This window comes from Typopeltis vanoorti, chromosome 8 (assembly GCF_054136105.1).
Source record: "Typopeltis vanoorti isolate ZY-2024b chromosome 8, IOZ_Tvanoo_1.0, whole genome shotgun sequence".
Classification (NCBI taxonomy): Eukaryota; Metazoa; Arthropoda; class Arachnida; order Uropygi; family Thelyphonidae; genus Typopeltis; species Typopeltis vanoorti.
In genome coordinates, this window is record NC_143556.1 from 30944834 (window position 1) to 30969595 (window position 24762).

The 24762-nt window shown below is 34.0% G+C and overlaps 1 long non-coding RNA gene across 1 annotated transcript; it reads left to right on the forward strand.

The window, feature by feature from the left end:
* Nucleotides 1-1453: 1453 nt before the first annotated feature.
* On the forward strand, nt 1454-2519 carry LOC150103901 (uncharacterized). The gene is made up of 2 exons (XR_016548683.1): nt 1454-1793; nt 2162-2519. It is a non-coding gene; the product is annotated as an uncharacterized LOC150103901 (long non-coding RNA).
* Nucleotides 2520-24762: the final 22243 nt, after the last annotated feature.

Consider the following 24762-nt stretch of genomic DNA (forward strand, 5'->3'; position numbering starts at 1 on the left):
AGTTTAATAATTCCAATTTTATAACAATTTTAAATTCATATGAAGATTTTATAAGACGGTATAAGGTGTATAAAATATTTTAAGATTTTAAATTACTTACTAATTTATTTCAAAAATATGTTTACAAATTTAATAATAATTATTATTATTTAAATTATTATATATAAAAGAATAATAAAAATATAATAATTAATAAAATAATGATATAAGTATAAAGGTAATCACCGATGTCTAATTATCATTATAAACAGATATAATGGAAGAAGAAGCTATATAATCATTATTTAAATAAATAATGAACAAAAACAATATGTGTATATTTTTTCCATCATTATTTTCTTAAGTCTAACTTAAATTTAAACTAAATCTACTGTTTTATTTCCGTTATTACGCTAACGTTTAACCCTTAGCATTACTAACGATCTAGTTTACATTTATATACTTTTCTGAATTACAATTGTATTTAAAAAGTTATTAACATATTCATTTTATGCGAAATTATTTCAATGAAACATTTTATTATTAATAAGTTTTTGCACGTATAAAATGGGGGGAAATTTAGTTGCTTATAACTGATATGTGCTGCAGGTTTCTTTCGTGTTTGGAAATACGTATCAATTTGCTAATTTACATTGCAAAATACACGCGATTTTTTTTTGCTTTCTTCCTGTAAACAAATCCGGCCGGCCCTTCCGTTTTATAAGTTATCTTCCATCTCACAGGTGTTCTCTTCTTTGAATATATACAGCTTTTAATCAAATTTATGAGATTGCTGTTTTGTTGGTGTAGACAACAGTAATCATATTAGCGCATCTGCATTTGTAGTTCCGGAGATATGAAATACATGCAGATAATGTCCTTATCAGAATGTTAGCAAAGTAACAATAAGTGCTGTCTGTTGCTAAGTAAACAACGCCCTCTGAGAATGAATTCCCAGAAAAACGAAGGATTTCTGTTCAGTTAATTATTAAAAATAAGCAAGATATTGCTTACTTGATAGGCTTTGCTAGGACAGAGATATTTCTCCGTCTTTAGATTCGAGTTACTAGATGGAAGACATACTTAAAAGACATCGACTCACCTTGTTTTCAAATGAATAAATGAAAAAATAATAATAAATAAATAAATATATATATATATATATATATATATATATATATATATATATATATATATATATATATATATATATATATATATATATATATATATATATATTTATTTATTATTATTTTTTCATTTATTCATTTATATTTTTTCTTTTTCTATGTTTTATTTAATTTAATTTTTTATTTTTTAATAAAAACTAAATAACTCAGGGTCATTATTTTATTATAATAAATTAGAACTTAATATTTCTCTAAATTATTAAAAATTAGTAGAGATGGAATAAAAATTTAACTAAAATTCTTTAACTAAATTTAATTAAAAATTCCTATCAAATGATTAATAATTAAATAAAATATCGAATTACGTACATTAAAATCAACGAGATTGAAATTTTAAAAAAATAATAAAATAAAATAAAACATCACCAAAACGTATCACACTGATTTTAGTGATTTAACGAATGATTAACTTATTGCTATAAAATACGATCTTAACTTGATGGCTAATCTGTCCGTATGTATTTTTAAATGTGCATGATGATATTAACAAATTTTGTGATAACCTCGTTTACAAAAGTTTGTATGTCATTAGTTTATTGTTCAGTGTCCTAGCAACATTTTTTTTTATTTGTAGTAGTGTCTGTGCAGTGTTTCTCCAGAGAAAAAAGACAGTTTCTTCCTTACGTGAGTTGGTTTTATAATTGAATTAATATTATATATATAATTACAATTTATTATCGACATCTGTACGTTATGGAGCAAATTTAAATGTAAATTAAAATACTGTTTGTTTATTTATTTATGGTAATGCCATCTACGAAATATTGAAAGTCAATTGTGCACTAACTCTTTGAGTGGATCAGAGGGGGATTCATTTTATCGCAAATTATTCCAAGGATTTAAAATTTTGCTCTCATCTGCAGTGATCACTGTAATGTACTACAGGTTGAATAAACTCTCGTGGTTTAAGATTATCATAAGTAATTTTTTATCGTCTTTTTAATATATGACTTACTAATGTCTAAAGTATTACTGTTCTAATTTCTTTACAGGCAAAACCTCTTCCTCCAAACGGTGGTTCTGGTCGTTTTCCCGTTTGGGTAAGCAAGGACCGAAAAACAAGCATTAGTCTTGGCAAGATTCCAGAACCGAAATTACCGCCAAATGTACCCAAATATCCAAAAGATCCAAAAGGCATGGGTGGAGCAATAATTTTCGAACGTAAATTTAATTGGCCTTGAATGTATATATCAATCTGGAGAGTCTGTTTCATTTCAATCACTATTTACTGAAGACAATAACTCACGGAGAAAAGAAACCACCATGAAATTCATTGCCAAACTGTGGCAATGATTTGTGAAATTGTATTACGAGATTTTTTTCAACTAAATAAACAAATTAGAATTTGCAGTTGTTTTCTATTTGTGTATAATGCATTAAATTCACAGATTAAAACAATAGTATATATAAACCAAACATAGTCCCTCATATAAACATTCCTATTATTCTATATATTGTTTTTTTTATGTTTATTGATTATGATATTAAAGGGGTTTTATATATGATAATTATTCCAACGTGTTCTAATCGACTTACATATCAGGTTGTAAGAAATAATAGTATTGATTGCAAATAGAAAAACTTTCACTTACTGAAACTAAGTTCCAATTTCATATAAAATATCAAGGACAGTTTTATATTTATTTCTATTTTGAAATACTTTTTAAAATTTAACCAAATAAAAAAAGATTAAATTGATTTTTAAAAATACACCTTTTTTGTATTAATGTGACTTTTATAGTGTGGCGGCCGAGATAAGAATAGCCCACTATAACCCATGCACGTCGTACGAGGTGACTAAAATGGGTACCCGCTGATGGTAATCAATGGTAATGCTATAGCCAATGAAGTTTAACTGAGGCTTGGCTATTGCCATTACCCAGCCATGACTAGAGCTTTTAGCTCGATAACATCCCATTCACACATTTTCTTCAATCAGATGAAGGGATAAAGAGTCAAGTCCATCTCCAATAAATGGATAAATTCGCAATGCGTGGTGATTGGCGTTGTCATTTGAATTCATGTTCCGTTTATCAATAGATACTTCTGTTGATACACGGAACATGTATTCTTACATTACGGATATACCTTTTTTTAAAGTAAACAAGAACCTTATATGACTGAAAGTTACATGTCATAAGTACCATAAAGTTATGCGAAAGATAGCAAAATATGCATAAAATGGTTAAAATGTGTGTTTTTAATAATGATATTAAAATTTTAATTTTTGACAGTGAATTTATCATGATATTAGCTGAAAAGACATATTAATTTATTTCTTAATAACTTCATTTGCTATCTTTAAAAGTTATGAATAATTAACGTATTTTAAATCATGATAAATACTGTGCCACAGATGCGAGCCCCATCGACACTTCTGCGCATGACAGAAGAAGGCGAATCCATTCCGATAATAGGGTAATCAATGATGAGTGTTTATTATTACACGTCGGAAAATTAACTTCTCTTTTATGATCATTATAGTTAAATGGTAACTATTTTGCTTGTACAACAGTTTCCAACTGTTGTACAAGCAAATGTATAAGCAATTGGAAACTCGTCTTTGTAACGAATTCGTAAATCGCCTTATTCCTTTTTCAACTTCAACATGAATTGACTCTTCTTGGCTCATTGCCAGCCTAGGATCCGGCATCTGTGGTCGGACAGTAATAACATTTTCTTTTGTGAGGCGAAGTTACAATCCGTACAATGGAAGAGATAGCATTCCCATGCACGCGAAGGGTCATTAAGTGAGATCGAAAATGAAAGAAACGCCCTTTGTTTTTATTTTGTTTTGTTTTGTTTTCAATGCGGATAGATCATTCACAAGCATGTATACGCACTGTGATTTGTATTTACAATATTTGTGATTTAAGACAATTGGAAGGACGTATATAAATGGAAGAGCGGTGACTGGTTATTCCATTATGACAATGCACCGTCTGATTTAACCTTGTCCAAGAACTAGTTTCGTGCAAAACTCAGATGATAACTTATCCTATTCTCTCTGTCTCTCTCTCTTTCTCTCTCTCAGTGATAATGCAGTTATATGAGTGCCAGTTTATGCTCTTGTAACTGCATTATCTCGTAAAAGATATGTGACAAATCATATAACACATGAAAAAGTTACCCATCAGCTAAGCAAACAGGAGGATAACTTGGTATTGTTATTGTCACTGTTTGTTCCTGTTCTCCTCGTACTTTAGAGGGAATTAATGCTTATTAATTTCGGCCAATTTTCCTCAGCTAGTGGCTACCTTTTCGTATGAGATTTTTTTTTTTTTTTGAGATGGAACTTATTTTGTTTTTCTACTACTATTTGATAAAATAATAGTAAAAAAATTAATTAACGAAACTGGTTGGTTGTACAATGCGAAACGTATAACTCAATGTATGTTCACATTTTATTTTATTTTTTCTCCTTTAGTCTAGTCCAGTTGATTGTGCGGTAAATGCAATAGGACATTAAGTATGGTTAGCAACAACTGCATTCCAAATTTGATCAAATCGACTGAATGATGTAAACTGAAGTAGTGTATCAGGGCTGTGGGGTAGAAGAAATTTGACATTTACTCGGTGCATGTTTTGCTATTTATCCAAATTCTTTCTTTCTTTCTTTTTTATCAGCATCATCATAAACTGAATTTAACACTTCAGAGAAAGCTGTATTTTGTTGATAACGTACAAAAGTAGCAGGATATATCATCCAATGAGAACGAGCATTCCACGAAGTCGAATTTTGGCCTTAATGGCTTTTGTATTACGCTTAAGAATGACTCTATATACTTGGATTGGTATTACTTGTCACCACTCTTGATATAAAGTCATATACATTTTAACTGATTTTTTTTTTATTCGAGTCAAAATGTAAATAACGTTTCGTAAACAGTGTACCTCACACCATCAAAGTCAGTGCACTGGATTGTATAGACGTTAAATTTGAAAAACCATTTACTTAATATTTCAAAAACTTGGAAAAAGAATAGTGAGATGTCATTCATCATGAAGAAATATTAACTGATTTAACCATTTAATAGATTACCGGGAAAGCCTTGAAGATACGCCGATTTTTGATTCAGAATAATTCATGAAATTGTTCAAGAAGAAGCTGACCTACGACATTTCAAGAAAACTGCTTCTTGGAAATTTCATCAAATGGAAGAATATCATGAGCAAGGAAAGATGGGCATTGGAAAAGGATGACACTACTAGCTCTCTTTGACTGTCATTGTCGGTAGCGAATAATATTTCTCTCAAGTAATGGACTTTTCAATTGAAGGTGAGTTACCCGTCTCATACTGATGTGGTGGACTCTCTTCATCTACAAAAAGAAAAACCGGACGGAGAAAAGTGTGAAACTGAGTCAAATGCATTAGAAGTACACTGGGTTCGTAGGAGGTATTAAGATATTGTGTCTCGAAGAAGACGTCATCCTGAAGTACATGGCTAATCAGTAGATCCTCTCCACACAGAAGAGAGCAATGGAAGTTTCCAATAGCAATGGAGAGCAATGGAGGTTGCAGTGGAGGTTTCCATTGCAATGGAGAGCAATGGAGGTTGCAGTGGAGGTTTTCATTGCAATGAAAACATACGACACTTCCCCTTCAAGAAGTAGTTCAACTCACAATCTTTAGCGGAAAAATAAATTACTGATTCGGAGAAAAGGTTGAGAATCTCAAACGCAGGCCATTTTGTTCTTGCACGACGTTGCAGAAAATCTGAAGAAGCATTCGGAACACGAGGATTTGAGGTTTAAAACAACCATACAAATGCGGGGGTGATCCACACAAACATAAACTTCTTAAATTACGTTGTTTTCTACATTGATTTGAATCAGTGCCTCGCTACTAACCTTTCAACACGTTTTGTAAATCTAGTTTCTTTCTCTTCAGAGAGAGTTTGCGAAATCAATGCAAGGAAAGTTGTAATGTGAAAGAAACTGCCAATGAAACAAACCATTATAAGTTTCATGGGTATTTTTCCACATTGATTAGCAGGGCTTGACAAATTATTCAAAACTCGAATCGCAAGCAAAAAATATATTATTCCAAGATCGATTTTATTTGTGTGTGTTCTTGAAGGTCTATGTTTTCTTAAAGTTAGAAAGATTTTGTTTAGAAAGTTATTTTTTATCACATAAAAAAAATCCATTTTATCCAGTCTACAGCAACACGTCAGCTGACAAAATCTACTAGCCACATGTGTATACATCGAGCCCTGTTAATTAGCAAAAAACAACTAAGTCAAGTAGTATTCGTACTTTGCTTCGAAAGAAAAATTAGACAATCCGTAATAAAATAAGTTATAAGACAAAATTTGATAGTATTGATAAGCGTGAAAAATCTGTAAGCATCAGATACATTTTTAAAAATCGGATCTTAAACATAGAGCGGTCGTGGAAAATTAGTGGTCTCTTTTAGTTTAAAAAAATCCACTAATTGCCAATTTTAAACAAATGGCAATTAGTGGAAACTAAATTGATTTTTTTTTCTTTGTGCTATTTCTGTACTTCCATTTATTTATTTATTTATTTCTGAAACTGAAAAAATTTTGTGTATTTGCAATGAATAGTAATTAAGCTTATAGAAATGGATGGATACTTACAATATCTACTGCTTATGTTATGTTTATTTGGGAAAAATGCATACACTTCAAAATCCATTACACATCAAAAACCATTACACATCAAACCGAGTTTAAACGAATGGCAACTTTTCGAAAGTCAGTTCATCAAGAAGCAAATCATCGAATGGCAATTCATCTAAACAATTCCCGGAATAAAAATTCTTCGAGCATTAAATCATCACAAAAAGAATTCACAGTGTAATCCAAACGGATCGCTTTGCCATTGCTCTAAACTTGCATGACACCAAGACACTGGATTTGCATGTTGCTTCAACCAAATCAATGTGTTTTGGTTGAACCTTTATGAACATAGTCCATGTAGATGTGGACAAAAACCCACCATGCGGTTGACATGAGAAAGTCAGTGCGCTCGGACCTAGAGACCTTAGACCTAGAGGCCAAGTCTCTGAGCAAAAGTCTCAAAAAGGAGTGCGGGTTGCTCTGTTATTTTTCTAAACATGGATGACACCAGGATATCTGATCTCTTCATGGCAGAGATCAGATATCCTTGCTTGCTATAGACAACACTACGATGAATCTCAGCACCTAAATTTATTTCTAAATTACTTTCTATTTATTTCTAAACTTTTTTCTAATTATTTCTAAATGCACAAACTAGAAAAGACTTTTGAAAAAGCAATGTAGTGTATCTTACGAGAGACGGCAGCACTAAAAGCATTTGAATTCCAGGGAACTGAGAAACCATATATCGAAATACTAAAACATATTTACAATAATGCAACTTCTGTAATTAAATTATATAAAAATAGTGAAACGTTCCCAGTACAGAAAGGCATCCTGCAAGGATGCCTTTCTGTATTGGAAATTATTTGCATCTGCATTAGAGGAAATCTTTAGAAGCCTTGATTGGGAAACAAAAGGAATAAACATAAATGGAGAAAGGCTGCATTATATGAAATTTGCAGATGATATTGTCCTAATAGTAGATAATCTTGAAGATCTGGAAGAAAGATTCTCTCCTATAGAAATGGAGAGGAAATGAAAAGCTCTTTCATTTCCTCTCCTTAAAAGTTGATTTTCTCCAGTCCCACTCTCCAGACAGTGAAATCATCCTCCTGGGTGATTTCAACATCCATAACACCAATTGGCTCTTTCCTCTTCCAGTCATACAGATCCTGCAGGCAGTGATGCTGAAACATTTGCAGTCACTAATGACCTCACGAAAATTGTTCAAAAACCGACCAGAATACCAGATAACCCAAATCACTCCCCAAATACCCTAGATCTCTTCCTTACTAATGACCCCTCCAAATATGCAGTGAATGTAGTAAGCCCCCCCCCTGGGTAATTCTGACCACAACTTAGTGCTCATCTCCTCTCCCATGCAACAACGCCTACACAGTTACTCCCACACAAGACTAGTTTGGCAGTGTAATAGTGCTAAACGGGACAGTCTCCGAGATTACTCTGCTTCATTCCCACGGTTAAGCTATTGTTTCCGGTCTTCCAAGTCCAGACATATGCACCGAACGCATCACCAAAGTGATCCTCGCTGGCATGAAAGCATATATTCCCCACACTACTCAGATCTGCCGTCCCCTAACTAAACCCTGGTTCTCCAAAAAGTTTTGGGTTTTCGTGTTAAAGATGTACAAATGAAAAATGAGGCATACCACAACTGGCTCAAATCAAGAACCTCATCCTCATTCAATGCCTACACTGAAGCCCGAAACAAATGCAAGAAAACTATCAATACTTTCAAAACAGATTTTGAACGGGCAAAAAGCAGGAAGCTTGCAACCTGTCCAAACGGCAGCCGTGCCTTTTGGTCCCTTGCCAAGGCAATTGGCCGTAACTTTTGCCCTACACTATTCCCACCTCTATCATACCCAGATGGCTCATTTGCAACATCACCCATAGAAAAAGCTCACCTCCTGGCTTTACACTTTGCCTCCAATACACACATAACTGACAATGGCAAATGCCCTCCAGTTATAGCTTGCATATTTCAGATATCGAAACATATCCAAACTTACAGAGACAGATTTGAAATTAAAACTATCAGTATTCCAAAAATGTTTATACAGTAATACCCTGTTTTTACTTTCTCGCAATTTACGTTTTCCTGCCATTTACGTCATTTACCGTTGGTCCCATATTAACGGCCTATTCTCACGATATATTGTTTTCCCGCCATTAACAACTTGATGTGGAATTTATTTCCCGTGATTTGCGTTTTTTTTTTTTTTTTTCGGGTGGCAATACCAATTTTCGAATAGATTTCTGCGGAAATCTGCGCATTTCTGTTCTCAGGTGGCGTTGCTTTCGGCTGTAGTTTCGTTTCCGCCAATCACTGTAGTTGCAAATGAATTGATATTGCAGAAGTTCTGGTAAGTAATTTAGCGTGTGATAGTTGCTTGCAAGTTGCGGTGGTAGATTATCCATGTTAGTAACACGGAGAAAAAAAGACAGAAAATGTATTTCGGTAGAAGAAAAGATGGCAATTCTGAGGCGTGCAGATTGACATGCCGGAACACGTGTGCATTTAGCAAAAGATCTTGGACTCTCCGTGTCCACTTTGAACGCGATAGTAAAAAACAGGTCAAGCATTGAACTCAATGCAAAGCAATCTGGAGCTATGTCAAAAAAACGAAAATATATCCGGACATCGACATACGATGAATTGGAAAAACTTGCGGCTGAGTGGTTTGTTTCTACGAGAGCATCGGTTATTCCAGTCGATGGTACTATACTCCGAGCGAAAGCCCTTGAATTTGCTGCGAGGTTGAGGATTAATGGTTTTACTGCGTCAAATGGATGGATTGATCGTTTCAAGACTTGTCACAATATTGTGTGTAATCAAGTGTGCGGAGAAAGTAATAGTGTTACACAGGAAACTGTAAACCAGTGGAAACATGAACTAAAGACTATTATTTAGGACTCCAAACCAAAAAATATGTTCAATGTTGATGAAACTGGGCTCTTTTATAACATTATGCCAAATATAACATTGCGTTTTAAAGGGAGAAGTGTCACGGTGGAAAACTCAGCAAGCAGAGGGTAACTGTTTTGCTCATGGTCAATGCTGATGGATAAGAAAAATTACCTCCACTGGTAATTGGTAAATTTAAAAAGCCAAAGTGTTTTAAGAACGTGACAAATCTGCCTACTAAGTATAATGCCAACAGCACAGCATGGATGACCAGCAGCACCTTCACATCCACTATGCATGTTCTGGATGCTAAAATAGGAACAAATCATCGCAAAATACTACTACTGCTGCTAGACAAATGTCCTGCACACCCTAAAGATCTGCAGCTCAGAAACATTAGATTAGTGTTCTTTCCCCTAATTGTACAAGTGAGCGTCAGCCATTAGATCTGGGCATCATCCATGCATTTAAATGGAAATATAGAAAAATGCTTGTTGAAAAAGCTGTGTTTATGCATGATAATGGTATGGACCCAAAACGAATGACCATATCAATCCTTGATGCCATGCATTATGTGGCCAAGGCATGGTTGCATGTTACTCCTGAAACATGCAACCATGCAACCATATCCAACTGTTTCCGGAAGGCAGGAGTTACGCTTGCAGAAGAGGAGGAACAACTACAGGAGGAAGAAGATATGTCAGTACCCAACAACTGGTATGTGATGGATGACTCTTCCTCATTTCAAGACTATGTTGATGTTGATGCTGGTATGATCACATCAATGGTAACAAGTGTAGAGGACATCCTTTCCAACCACCTTGGTGAAGAAGAAGAAGAGGAAGAAGTGGTTGAGGAAGACTGTGATCAAGAACCTACCGTCCCTACTAATAAAGAAGCAATGGAAGCTATCTCTGTTTTGAGGCGGTATTTTGCAAGTACATCAGGAGACGATAGGGCATTTAATGCTTTATACACTGTGTGAGAGGGCAGGTGGAACTTATAAGAGTGCAGAAAAAGAAAAAACAATCAACAATTAAAGATTTTGTTTTAAATAGATGAATGTAAGTAATTGTAAATTCATTTTTTTTCAGTTATTAAATTTTGTAATCTAGCATGTAGACTCACATACAATTCAGTAAGTCATTTTTTAGCCTTTTGTAATGACTTTTTTTACATTTCCTGCTATTTACACTTTTTTTCATCAGTCCCCTAAAAGTGCAAAAAGGGGTTTTACTGTAGGTCAGGTTCCTGTTGATAAAAACTTTGTGTTTATCAACAAGAATCCACCTAAAAACTAATGCTACCAATTAACCAACCACTATAAGTTCCTCAATGGCAACATACACACGTTTCCACAGAATAAAACAGACATAACACTTTACACCTAATGTGTGTAACGAACACTCACTTCAACGCTCCATAAAAAAACAAACGCAAAACTCTCACATTTCTACAAATTCAAAATAAACTTTCATCGACACATACCACATAAATACCAGAACAAACAAATAAACTGCTGCATGCAATTGCTTCTTGCATCGAATAAATTTATATAGCTATGTCTTTTATTGTAGATCAGATCGCAGTGCGTGGCCATTTATATGTACATTTATATGTAAATTTCTAACTGCTAGAAAATTAAGACTGCTAGATCGTAGTTTTTTCTCTTTTTTTATCAGGTTATCATGGATAAATCTAAAGATTACGAAATGTAGGATGATTTCACATTATCAGGAAGAGTAGTTTTTTCGTGTTACATTTATAGTAACAGCTTTATATGTTGTGTATTGCATACTAGAGGTTTTCATTTAAGAATCTAAAACTCAATTATATATGAAGAATTTAAATTTTGCTTTCATTGGTTCAAAAGGCAAGTGGATAAACTTTATATTTTATTTCTGGAAATTAATCTTTGATGCTTGTTGAGAACTGTTAATGTTTTTGAGAAGTTATAAAATATTAAAAGATCTAAAAAAATCCATCTATTGCATCCAGATAAAAGTTTGATTACAGTCTAAGTATTTATAGTATGTATAAGATAATCACACTATACATAATTCTCAGAGCATTAACTATATAGTTATGGCTATTTGAAGCTCCCCACTTAAAATGCTAACACTGCATTGTTCTCTTGCATGATTTCATATTTGTGATAAAGTATTACGTATATCATTATGTAAACTTTATTTTTAATTTTAAAGCAATATTCATAAAAAGAAAAGTGATTCTAATAAAAATGTTTTCGAAATTAAGTCTACTTTTTATAACAGTTAATTGTTTGCTTTTATAATTTAAAATACCTTCCCTAGCCTCTTTTAAATACAGCAGTTGACTACACTTAAGATTTCATATCCGATGTCTGACGAAATTTCGGTAACACTTTTTTTTTCCTAGTTGACTTTTTGGATGACTATATTGGATGACTTTTTTTAGCTACCAAGAATTTGAACAAAATGATAATCAATTTTATTAAAATGAACAAAATGATAATCAATTTTATTAAAATTGGTATATTTCAGAATAAAATAAAAGCTAAAAGGAAGTTTAAGTCATGTGATTTCGCGAATGCATATTATATACTATATATCTTGAAATTATTTCTATGATATTGTTAATATTAATAGAAATTTTAGAAAAAAATATATCTTGAAATTATTTCTATGATATTGTTAATATTAATAGAAATTTTAGAAAAAAATATATCTTGAAATTATTTCTATGATATTGTTAATATTAAAAATTTAAGGAAAATTTAATTTTCTGTGGTATTTTGCAAAATAGATTTTGGTTTTCCATATTAATATACAGAAAAATAGGAAGAATTTGATTTCCTTTTAATATAATAGTTGAAATTATATATTTCTCTAATATTTAAAGTGAAAAAAAAAGAAAAGTGTTACGATAAGATATAATATTTTCCTTTGAGAACATTGAGGATTCCATATATCAGAACCATGTGAAGAATTCAACTGTTTCCCCAATTATTGCTTATAATCATATGGAAGTAAGTTTAAAATTATAATATTAAACCCGTAATATAAATACATAATATTTTAGTCACAAACTGTCCTTTTAATAAAAATATTAAAAAGCATGTTAATATTAAAATCTTAAAATAGCATGGTTTTGTGAAGGGTAGATCATGCCACAGTAACTTGCTCAAGTTTTATAACAAGGTGAAGGCTGAACTGGATAAGGGTAATGGGTTTACAGTTACACTACTGTACCTGGCTAAGGCCTTTGATAGGATACCACACGGAAGTCTAATCCGTAAACTGCAATATATGGGAATGGATATAGGGTTGGTGAGATGGATAGGAGGGTGGTTGATGGAGCGATACCAGAGTGTAGTTTACTCAGGAGTAGAGTCCAAAAGATGGCCTGTGACTAGTGGTGTGCCGCAGGGTTCTGTTCTTGGACCGCTGCTGTTTAATTTGTTCATTAACGATATAGGGAAGGATCTAAGAGGAATGGTTTATTTGTTCGCTGATGATGCAAAGTTGGGTAGGACAATAGTTAATGCAGAAGATGTCAAAATTTTTCAGGATGATTTGGATAGATTGGAGGTCTGGGCTAAGGAGAATCGATGTCAATTTAATGGGGAAAAATGTAAGGTTATGCAGTTTGGGGCGAACGATTAGCAGCAGTATATCACATTGGTGGAACTGCACTCCAGGAGATTGATGAGGCCAGGGTCTTGGGAGTGTTGGTGGATAGGGAGTTGAAATTTAGGGGGTACAACGCAAAAGTGGCTAAATCAGCTCATCAAATCACTTGGATGCTGAAGAATACTTTGACGAGCAGAGATAAGCAAGTTATTGTTCCTCTGTATCGAGCCTTGATAAGACCCCATCTTGATTACTGTGCTCAGATCTGGTCACCTAGGTTTCTTCTTGATGGAGAGGAGGTTGAGAGGATCCAAAGGATAGTGAGCAAAATGATAGCATGTCTATGGAATGAACCTTATGAGAACAGGTTGAAGATGTGTGGGTTACAAAAATTGGTTGATAGGCGTAAAAGGGTAGATATGATTGAGACATTCAAATTGCTGAAGGGTTTCTATAGGATTAATTCAGAGGATACTTTTGAGAAAAGGACTGGTGGTAGGAGGACTAGGGGACATCCATGGAAGCTGGGAAAGAGTGTGGTTAGTAAGGGTGTTAGAGCTAGGTTTTTTACTTGGAGAGTGGTGAATGAGTGGAATAAGCTGCCGGAGTCTGTTGTGGGTGCTATGACAGTGAATGCGTTCAAGGCAAAGTATGATAGATACTGTGTGAATGTCAAATAGTTGTGATGGACATGATGTTTAGGGCCTCCCTCGATAAGTCTAAGGACTCCTTGGAGTCGCCTGTAATAATAATAATAATAATAATAATAATAATAATAATAATAATAATAATAATAATAATAATAATGAAGAAAAAGAATCTAAAGAGACGAGAACAAATACGAACGAATCAGCTGCTAACTCTGCCTGAATTTGCAATCTGTGGATTTCTTGTAATTCGATACTTGCTTCTGCTATGGGTGATACTGTTAATCATATGTACTGTTTCATTTATGTAATAGTTAAATATTTCATTGATTATTTGTATTAAGAAAATATACACTTATACACCTTTTTGTTTTTCATATATTGTCCATATATTATTTACTCACTACTAGAAGAAAATGAATTTCCCATGTGGTGGCAGGGATAAGAATATCCCCGATGTAGCTCATGCATGTCGTACGAGGCGACTAAAATGGGTATCCAGGGAGGGTAATGGATGGCGATGCAGTAGCCAAGGAAGTTCTATCTGAGGATCGGCTATTGCTGTTAACTTCCTGCTATAATCAGAGCTTCATATAGCTCAATAACACCCTATCCTTACACTGTCCTCTTCAGGATAACGGGAATATAAAAACCATTCTTGCTTTGCCCATCTAGTCAGTCTTTTTAAGGACTTAAGAAACTGAATGGAATCCCAGCCATGACTAGAGATTTTAGCAAAATAACAACCCATCCACACAGATTTTCTTTAATCAGATGAAGGGATAAAGAGTCAAGGACTCAATTTACCCCCCCCCCCAGAAAAGAAAAGGAAAGAAAAAAGAAACTGAATGGCTGAGCTTTTGAGGGGGTTCATTTGAATCCTCCAGTCGTCGGCATAAAGGGCAGTGATGGTTGTTCTTGAATTAAGAGGGATGTCTGATACGTAAGTTGTGAAATGTATTGGGGCTAGAAGAGAACCTTGAGGTACTACTCCAGGGAGAATTTAGCGCCTTGATGAAACAATTCCGTTAAGCTTTACTTGCGTGTATCTTTCTTTAAGATATGAGTATATAAATTTCACTAGCTTAATTGGGATGTTGTTTTCAATTAGTTTGAAGATAAGGCCTTGTAAAAGCTCAGCCATGCTGTTCTCTAGAACAGGGGTCGGCAACCTTTTTAGACTCACGGGTCACATTCAACTTTTATTTTTGATAATCGGGCAGCAAGCATTTAATTAAAAGAAAATAGTGAGTGAAAAGAATACTTAAGTTATCAATTTTTATGATATCAATCTTCAAAAACACAGAATTATTTAAAGTATGAGATATGAAACAAGTATGAAAATGAAATTCAGTGAAAAATTATTATCACCTCAAAACAAAGTAATAGAGTTTGTGCATCACAATATGTGTCTTCCTGCTTAATGTGACTTTTGTGATTGTTTTCCCTTAGCCAGATTATCCAGATCCACTTTATAACCTGAGGTGCAAATTCGAATCAAAGCATGCAAATGTCCATCAGCCAGTCGAGAAGAAAATTTATTTTTTCTAAAACTCATGGCAGAAAATGCTTTTTTGGAAATGTACGTGCTTCCAAATGCGACTATCATCTTTGCGAGACTGATTAATCCTTCAATTTTTTTTTGGTAAGCATCAATAAAATTTTTGGACATTTTCTAACAAAAATGCGTTCTTTAATGTTTCATTGTGTTGTAATTCCAAAACTTTCGTCTATAGTCGGTTTGGTACGTCATCAATTTCGACATTAAAATGGTTCAAAATAATCGCATTTCGCTGCAATGTTTATGAAAATCCACAAATCTTGTTGAAAGTTCCGTTTGTAAATCTTCAATGATACCAAACTAAGTTTCCTTTTGTGTTTGTCATCCAACTGTAGATGCAGATTCGCAACATATATATTGATGTAGATTCTCTTCCATCAGATATTTCTTCAACAGACATAGTTTGCCTTCAAAATCTTTTATGTCAGAAAACAGTTCTGCTAGTAATTTACCTTGGCCCTGCAGGGTCAAATTAAGTTCATTATGATAGTTGTAATATTTGCCATAAATGCAAGAGACATAATACATTTTTATTCGATAGTTGTGGGACAGTATTTTCGTGTTCTGTCATGAAAATTTCTATTTCTTCACATAAATTAAAAAAAAAAATCTTTTTAGCACAGCATCTCTGCTTAATCATCTAACAGCTGAGTAGTAGATAAATACTACTCCTCATACTCCAATTCTATTTCTATCAAGAATTCGTGAAATTGGCGATGTGTCAGATTGCGTCAGATGTAATTTATAGTTGATATCACAATGTCCATAATGTCTTTCATTGATGATAAAATTTTGCTGCAAAGTGCTTCCTTATCAATGATGCAATGGAACACCATTAGATTATCATAACCTAAATTCTGTAATTCCGCACAAATTCGACCTACTGCACTGGTGTTAGAGCCACAAATATTTCTTCCACCATCGGTTGTCACACCATATAATTTTTTTCCAGTCCAATTCTAAAGAATCAATAGTATGTTTTACCTTTATGAACAAGTCATTGGGGGTTGGAGTGCCTTTTAAACCACACAAACCGGCCGATTCTTCATGAACATCAAAGTCATTATCGATGCTCCGAATAAATATCATTAACTGCGCAGTGTCTGTTACTTCAATACTTTCATCCATTGCCTGAGCGTAATACTCAAATTATTTTTCTTTGATACCAATTTCTTCTACTCGCCTTGCTTTTCTGGGCGTACATTTTCAGCTAATAAACATCGTTTCATAAATTCTGAATCTGTATAACACCTTCCTTCTTTCGCAGTAAGTTCCCCTACGACATAACTAGTACGAATAATCGATTCATTATGAATACTTTGCTTCTTAAATATATCTTGCTGAGCAATCAAAGAAGTTTGTAATTTATTAATTTGATTTTTTCCAAGTTTCGAATCCGTGTATTAGCTTTCAAGTTCATTCTCGTAATGAAGTCTGATATTATATTCTTTTTAAACAGCAGCACTTTTATGACAAGTAAAACAAAGGGGCTTACCCTCATTTTCTATAAAGAAGTACTTGCTGTTCCATTCATCATTAAACCAAAATCTCGGTTGTCGTTGGATGAAGTCGCCTTTGTTATCCCCACTCCCGATGACTCACACGGTTGACTCGCGCCAAGTTGGACGACGATATCATGAAGTACAGTATAGGTATAAAATTATTTTTAATTTATTATTCATATTATAAAATGTATTATTTAAATAATTCAACATATGGGATACGTGCCATATAAGTATCGTCAACCTTTTATGGGCCCGCCAAAATGCACGTTTGGGCGCATGCAGATCGCCGGTTGCCAGCCCTTGCTCTAGAAAAAAGGTTTGCATGCATTAAAGAAAACATCTTTCTCTCTGGTCAAAAGATCCCATGGCAATCAGAGACCAAATATCTTGGGATACTACTGGATACGAAACGCCTTTTTAACAAGCACATCAATCTCATTGGCTCCAAGACATCCAAAGTAATAGCTCAACTCTACCCAATGGCCAAATGCAAGAGTAAACTGAACTTACAAAATAAATTACTACTTTACCGGATGGTCATATGTCTAATTATTACCTACGCCTGACCAGCATGAAGTCACACTTCACTATCAAACATTTCAAAACTACGAAGAATCCAAAATAAGTGCCTAAGGATGATTCTAGATGCCCCATGGTTTATCAGAAATTGACAGATTCATCGAGAAACCGGCATTCCATACATCTCCTCCCTTCTTCGCGATCTCGCAGAAGAATTCTTCGTCAAGTCAAGTTCGCATTCAAACCCGCTGATCGTACAAGCTGTCAATTAAACGAAACAGAATACTACAAATACAAAAGACCAAAGGCTATTCTACTCCCAGCTGATCATAACTAATACAACTGCCCCCAGAGGGCGAGCTTAATCGCTCACAAAACTCCCTTTCCCAAATAAATTCCTTTGCAGACAAAGGGGAATATGAAAAGCATTTTTGCTCCACCCATTCTCTGACAGTAATGTTAATGGTAAAAAAAAAAAAGAAACTGAATATCCCGTGTGGTGGCCGAGATAAGAATAGCCTCACTGTAGCCCATGCATGTCGTACGAGGTGACTAAAATGACACCCAGGGAGGCTAATGGATTGCAATGCTGTAGCCAATGAAGTTTTAACTGAGGCTCGGCTGTTGTTGTTACCTTCCTGCTAGGATCAGAGCTTATAGTCCTATATTACCCCACCCGTGCATTTTCCTATACAGATAACGCGGAATATGAAAAGCATTTTTGCTTCACCCATCTAGCCAAAAAAAAAAAAAAAGAAAGAAACTGAATGTTTTATCATTCAGTCATACTATTTGATTCAATCTGATTAGGAAGCAGATTATGTTGGTGTTACTCATAGTCGATTATTCACCAAGGCCTTTCATAAAAGGATAAACATCTTATCTTTTAATAATGACGGATATAATTTAAAATAAGTCTTAACCAAAATCTTGAAAATATTTAACATTAACTTAAAGATTGGTTAGGTATCACTTTGTTGTTTAGAAAGCAGGCATTATTAGTTTGATTTTTGATCCATGAGATTTATATATATCTACTAATCTAATAAAAAAACGCCCCATGTTCATTCACTATAGCCTGAAAAAATATTCCAGAATATTGTGACACAGTAAGGAACTGTATATGTGGGGGGGGAGGAGTAAGAATGTCCTATTCCAAGGCTCTAGCTTAAAACACTGCTTTACTACTTAGCTCTGTCTAGAGAAGTGGCATGTTTCATCTCCATATCATTTCGAAACTGGATAATTTCTATAGCCTTGTACTTCAAAAGGAAGAAGCCGAGGTAGGCTTATAGTCCTGTTGACTTAAACGATCATAAGTAAGGCTGATGTTGTCATCACGCTATTGTTAGTCTGAAGCTACGGCCGAAGAACGTGAGTCTAATGGGACTTGTGTGATAATCGGCTGTGTTATTCTGGCCTGTTTTGTGGAATGAAACCTTGCTACCTCTCTTCGAGATAGGATAACTCATCTCTAACAGAAAACCGTTGTTATTAAAGGTTCCACTCTCTCCAATACAAGGTTTAAGTTAGATCTTTCCAGCCAAAAGTTGCCATCGCTACTACCTGAGCTATTTAGGCTCCTCTACAAATAATTTCAAGCTTTCATTCGTTAAAAAAAAATGTGATACAATTAGGAAAAATTTTTCGTTATTTTGAAATATTCGGTTTTCAAACAAGCATAAAGCTGAAAATAGCGTACTTTCACAATAATGTACTTACAGAAAATTAAAGTTTTGCCACCTTCGGGTGGAAAAATGTTCTGGAGGCCATTGAAAAAGAGCATTTTCCCTCCAGAACAATGGCATCCAAAAATGGCTTGCAGAACTTTTAGGACCATTCTTCCTATAGACATTAATGAGGTAGTAGATTATTGTGGGGTAGACGTCCCTTGACCTCACCGGACGCTCCAGTTCATCCCAAAGATGTTCAATAGGATTGAGATCAGGCTCTGTAGAGGCCAGTCAAGTGTATTAAAGTTCATGTCCACAAACCACGCATTTACAGCAACAGTGTGACACGATGATTGTCTTGCTGAACCAGACAATGGTCGGTTCCGTAGAAACGACACAAAGTAGGAAGCATTGCATTGTCCAGAATGTTCAGAGGGAAACCCGAATATCACTTTTCCAAGTCAGATAAAGTTTTCGATCCTATAAGACATTTGTTTGTTTTTGAAATCGGTAATCAACCTATTTCCACCTTCCTTCAACACAGCAGTTTAAAGGCATTAGTAAAGGGTGTTAGACAGAAGGCGATGTTTTAATCCTGATTACTTATGCGCATTTATCTGTAGACAATTTGCTAAGTAGCAAGATGGAATTGGTTAAACTCACCAGAACTGACTTCCAATAGACTCAAAGTACGAATTCTACTAAAAGCTACGGAAGCACACCAAAAATAAAATAAAACATACTTACTTGATTTTATATTTAAAAATTTTATTACTTTTTTATCTAAACTATTTTATAATATACTTTGCTTTTTAAATGCACTTAAACTGAGAGCACATTTTTGAAAGAAGGACAGCATAACCGCTGTCCATTTCCTATGTGTTTTTTTCTGTAGTTATTACTTGGTTTATTATGCTTTTCGAGTGAATTCTGAGATAAAAGGTTTACTTGTCGAATTTCTCATTAGCTTATACTTCTAGAATGGTGCACAAAATAGCACTAAATACCTACAACGATGTATGTTATGAAATAAACGGGTTTATTAGGCAAAGACATGTTTACATGTGATGATATGGACATTCACAACTATCAGTGGAAATTTGGTCGAATAAAGAGTTAAAGACTGTAGACTACGTGCTGCTCGAAATGGGCACCTTCTCTTTCAAGACAGGTTTCGTAGCGCATGAGAAGGTTAAACGTTGGAACATCTGATGGGCATGTTGTGCAATTTTCATGCTAGAAGGGACAATGGTAGTTTCCGTCATAGTTCATCAAGGTTGGAAAGTGGGTCATATTGGAATACTCATTCATGGTTGTTCCACAATCATGTTGTAGGCTTGGACCATTTGCTTTACTAACTCCGTATGAACGAAAATAATGCTCAACATTAAATGTATTTTCTTTCAACGTCAACACTATTGCTACAGCTAAATGTAACGGCGTAACTCCAAACGTGCTCTTTTGTTAATGTGCAGGCACCAGACAGCATATTTCAATATCTCACAGCGTGTTCACTGAAGGGGATTTCGAAGTGCGGTAGTTTTCTTTTTTCCACCATACTGTATTTCAAGCTACAGATAAGGTGTGTATTTTATCTGTATCATGTTCCTGGTACAGGATGTTATTAATTCTGTACCACAGCTGAGAGGATAGACAGATTTCGCATATCTGCGAATAGTCTACATTATAAGACCAATCAGCAAGCTATCGGCAATTTGATATGTAACAGTTGGCTAATTAAAAATAGTAAGGAGATGACTTTAAATTTTTGGTAAAACACTATTTGTTTATGCTAGACTATACTCGCATTCAATTATCTACTTTCATCTGTTAGATGAATTTGTAAATTCACGAGAGTATTTTGTTAATCATATTTTTAATTTTTCTTTCTTTTTTTTAAATACTTAGTCACGAGATTCGAAATTATATTCGATTTGGATCTCAATAAATAATTACTTGCTGACATTTCCAACGATATCAGTTCTCTCAAAACGATGACAAATGTCTCTCCTACCTCAGGACCTCTGCTGAAAGAGACGCTCGCATAAATGAGCATTTTAATTAAGGAACGCACACTGGAAGATGGAAAAAAGCATATGAGCGAAAGAAAACCATTAGTTGGTTTCAAATCCACGATACTATTCTTTGGGAAAAGCATGGATTCGTAAGCTACCCAGGACGCGAAGGACGTTTATAAGATTTATCCATCTGGAGAAGAATTAGACGTTCTCATACGGAGTAGTAGGAATTTCCTCCAACCTCTAGAAACTCGGATTGTCATCCCACAAAACAAAAAACCGACATTACAACATAACAGACGTAACACGCAGGGCGCATAGCCTCAGTATCCATGTTTCCAAACGACTGCAACAACAACCAATTACTGGAAGGGAAAAAAATCAGCTTATGAAATTTTGGTCAATTTTTGCATATCGTAATGAACACTATTTCATTATCAATATTAATAACACACTCTCAAACATTTTTGAATAAAGAGAAATAACCGCTATTTGAGAGAGTGAGTGAAATTCCTCACTCTCACTAATAGAAAGCAATAGTTCGTGTCTTGGCAGAGATTTCCAACCTGAATGTGGAAACACCAATTTGAGAAAGGCAACAGATGATGTAATTTTATATTGCTCTTTTAAACTCTTTCCTTTTGTCCAGCAAAATAAATATCCTACTTTATACGACAGATTTAGTAGTGTCTCGTTTGGTTAGGATCAAATTCAAATAGTTTTGGTATTTAAATTTAACACTATGTTAAATAAAATGCCATCATGTGATCATTATGTTACGATATGACAAAATATATTATCAAACGAAATTGGATTGTACTCTTTATAAATGCACTGCCTCGAACATTTCACATTTCTGTGTAGTCAATTCTATTACATGATGCGAAATTCCGTCATTTATTACAAGGACATTTTTGTTTGTTACATGTATTTTGACTGATGTGGGACTTCTGTCTGTCATACTCACGATAATGGACAAAACAGTTGTTAAAGATTTTAACAAAGTTTTGTCAAATTTTCCAACTTTGCTTTTTTGAGCAGTCGTTTACATTCGTGTAAGCTTTAAAGAAATCTCAGTACGTTAAGTTCTTAAAAGAACTGGGCGATGGACTGAGTCCTTGACTCTTTATCCCGTCATCTGAATGAAGAAAATCTGTGTGGATTGAGTGTTATTGAGCTAAAAGCTCCAGTCATGGCTGGGTAACGGCAATAGCCGAGCCTCAGTTAAAACTTCATTGGTTACAGCATTGCCATTTGTTACCCTGGAAGTCCTAAAAAGGACTTTTAGTGTCATCATTCCTCATACTATCTCAGTACGTTAAAAAAAATTGACATCTATTTAAAGAAAATAACATATTTTCTAAAAAAAGGTGTCTTGTTATAAAGTGATTTTTTAATTTCTTTTTTAAAATATAAAAATATTTTTTTAGTCATATCATTAAAATTATTTTTAAGTATATTATAATTTATAACATAAACAAGTTTTTAAAAAATTAAAACAAATTTAGTTATAGATTTTCTTTTTACCATTTAGTTTATTTCTCATAAATTCCAATTTTTTATAACTCACATTTAAACATGCAAATGTATGTGAACGAAGTTCTCAGTTATTGAAACGTAGATCATGAAATTACAAATAAAAATTATTTGAAAGAAAGCAACTCACTGTTTACAATTTTAAGTAGGACGTCAATTTTTATCTAATAACAAAATAACAGAGGGATTTTTCACTGTAGAACACCATTTAATGTCGGGAAAGGCATAAAAGTTATCAGTCTGCTTAATAGATGATGACACTTTGTTGTTCTCAGCGTTGCTGTTTTCATAAATGCATAAATATCACTATACAGAAATTAATTTTTTTTACCCCGGTGATGCTATGAAATAACTGGCAATGGAATCGTAAAAGTTTTTATATTTCTATTTAAATCCTAATAAATACATTCTCCGCGTGTATACCCCAGCACCATCCACCGCATATTTCTCCATTGTGATATTTCCTTCAGGACTGTCTTATTGTTCAATAGTGAAACCTACAAGACTCCACCAGAACCTCAACTACAAGACAATCTGCTTACTGAATCTGAAAAACTGAAAAAAAAAACTGAAGACAATCTGTAAGATTCAGACTATCATGGATGGATCTGTTTGGAAGAGAAGGTCTGCATTAGTCAGTTTTTCAGATTGTCTTCAGTTTTTTTTTTTTCAGTTTTTCAGAATCAGTAAGCAGATTGTCTTATAGTTGAGGTTCTGGTGGAGTCTTGTAGGTTGCATTATTGAACAACAAGACAGTCCTGAAGGAAATATCACAATGGAGAAATATGCGGTGGATGGTGCTGGGGTATACACGCGGAGATCTGGATGGATCTGGAAATGATGGCTAATCATGTCACCACTGTAGTCTACAAGTGGATGACTTTTCACAGTCAGGAAGAAGCGACCAAAACTAAAGCAGCAGAAGATGAGTAGTTCAATCCTAGTGGCACAGCCTATATGGATACGTTAGTCCTTTCAAAAGGTTATTTCCCAATATTAAATTTGACCTCCGATTAATATTTCACTTCTGTTGTCTGCAGCTATAAATGCTGACTCACTTGAACATTTTATCGCAAAGAGAATGTCAGTAGTAGAAGCAATAACTGGAAAGGAGTGTTTCTCTTTAAAAAGAAAAATAAACAAATAATTAGTAGGAAATTTTCCAAAATCTTTTTTCCCTTTCAATTATGTTTTCCCATGACATATAAGTACTGTCAAGACAATTCTCATTCTTTTTAATAAAAGGTATAATAAATTTTTTTAAACTAATTAAACACATAAAGTAATATTCATCGTACTTCAATCATGAAAAATGGCTCACACGCAAGCGAAAGCACAAAACAGATCGGAACAAATTCAAAATATCACTGCGCTTCTCCACTAGAAAATATGTTACAAAAAAAATGTTATTGTGCTGGAGGTGAGGATCGAACTTACAAGTTTCAGAGGATAGGACTGACGCGCTACCTACTGCGCTACTTTTTTTTTTCATTTTAAATACCTTTATTATCAAATTTTCAATTATTTGCATCGTAATGAATTATATATACAATATATACCTCGAAAAGCAATTGTTATACCATCATTTCAATCGAATTATCATGTTATAATGTAGTTGTTACATTACTAAGATAACACTTTTATCTAACACATAGATAACACTTTTCAACTCTCTGCCAGGGAGAGAAGAATAATAATGAGACAATAGTTGGATGGCGTTCAATCATGCCCGAAAGTCTCCCCCCCCCCAAACACTTTTTAATGAGTTGCCTATACGCTTGTTTCCATGTCGTACTTATATCCCAGATGATAAGAATATTCCAATATAACTAATAATCAGCGGATTTGTGTATATCAAGTTTTGGGTAATGCATGGCAGCAGCCAACTAGAATTACTACAGTTTTTTTTTTTTTTTCAGTGAACGTTTTTAGCACAGTACAGTAGAAAGAAATATTGAACATCGTTTTGCTTTACGTGGATGTTGTAGTACCCTTGGCGACCAGA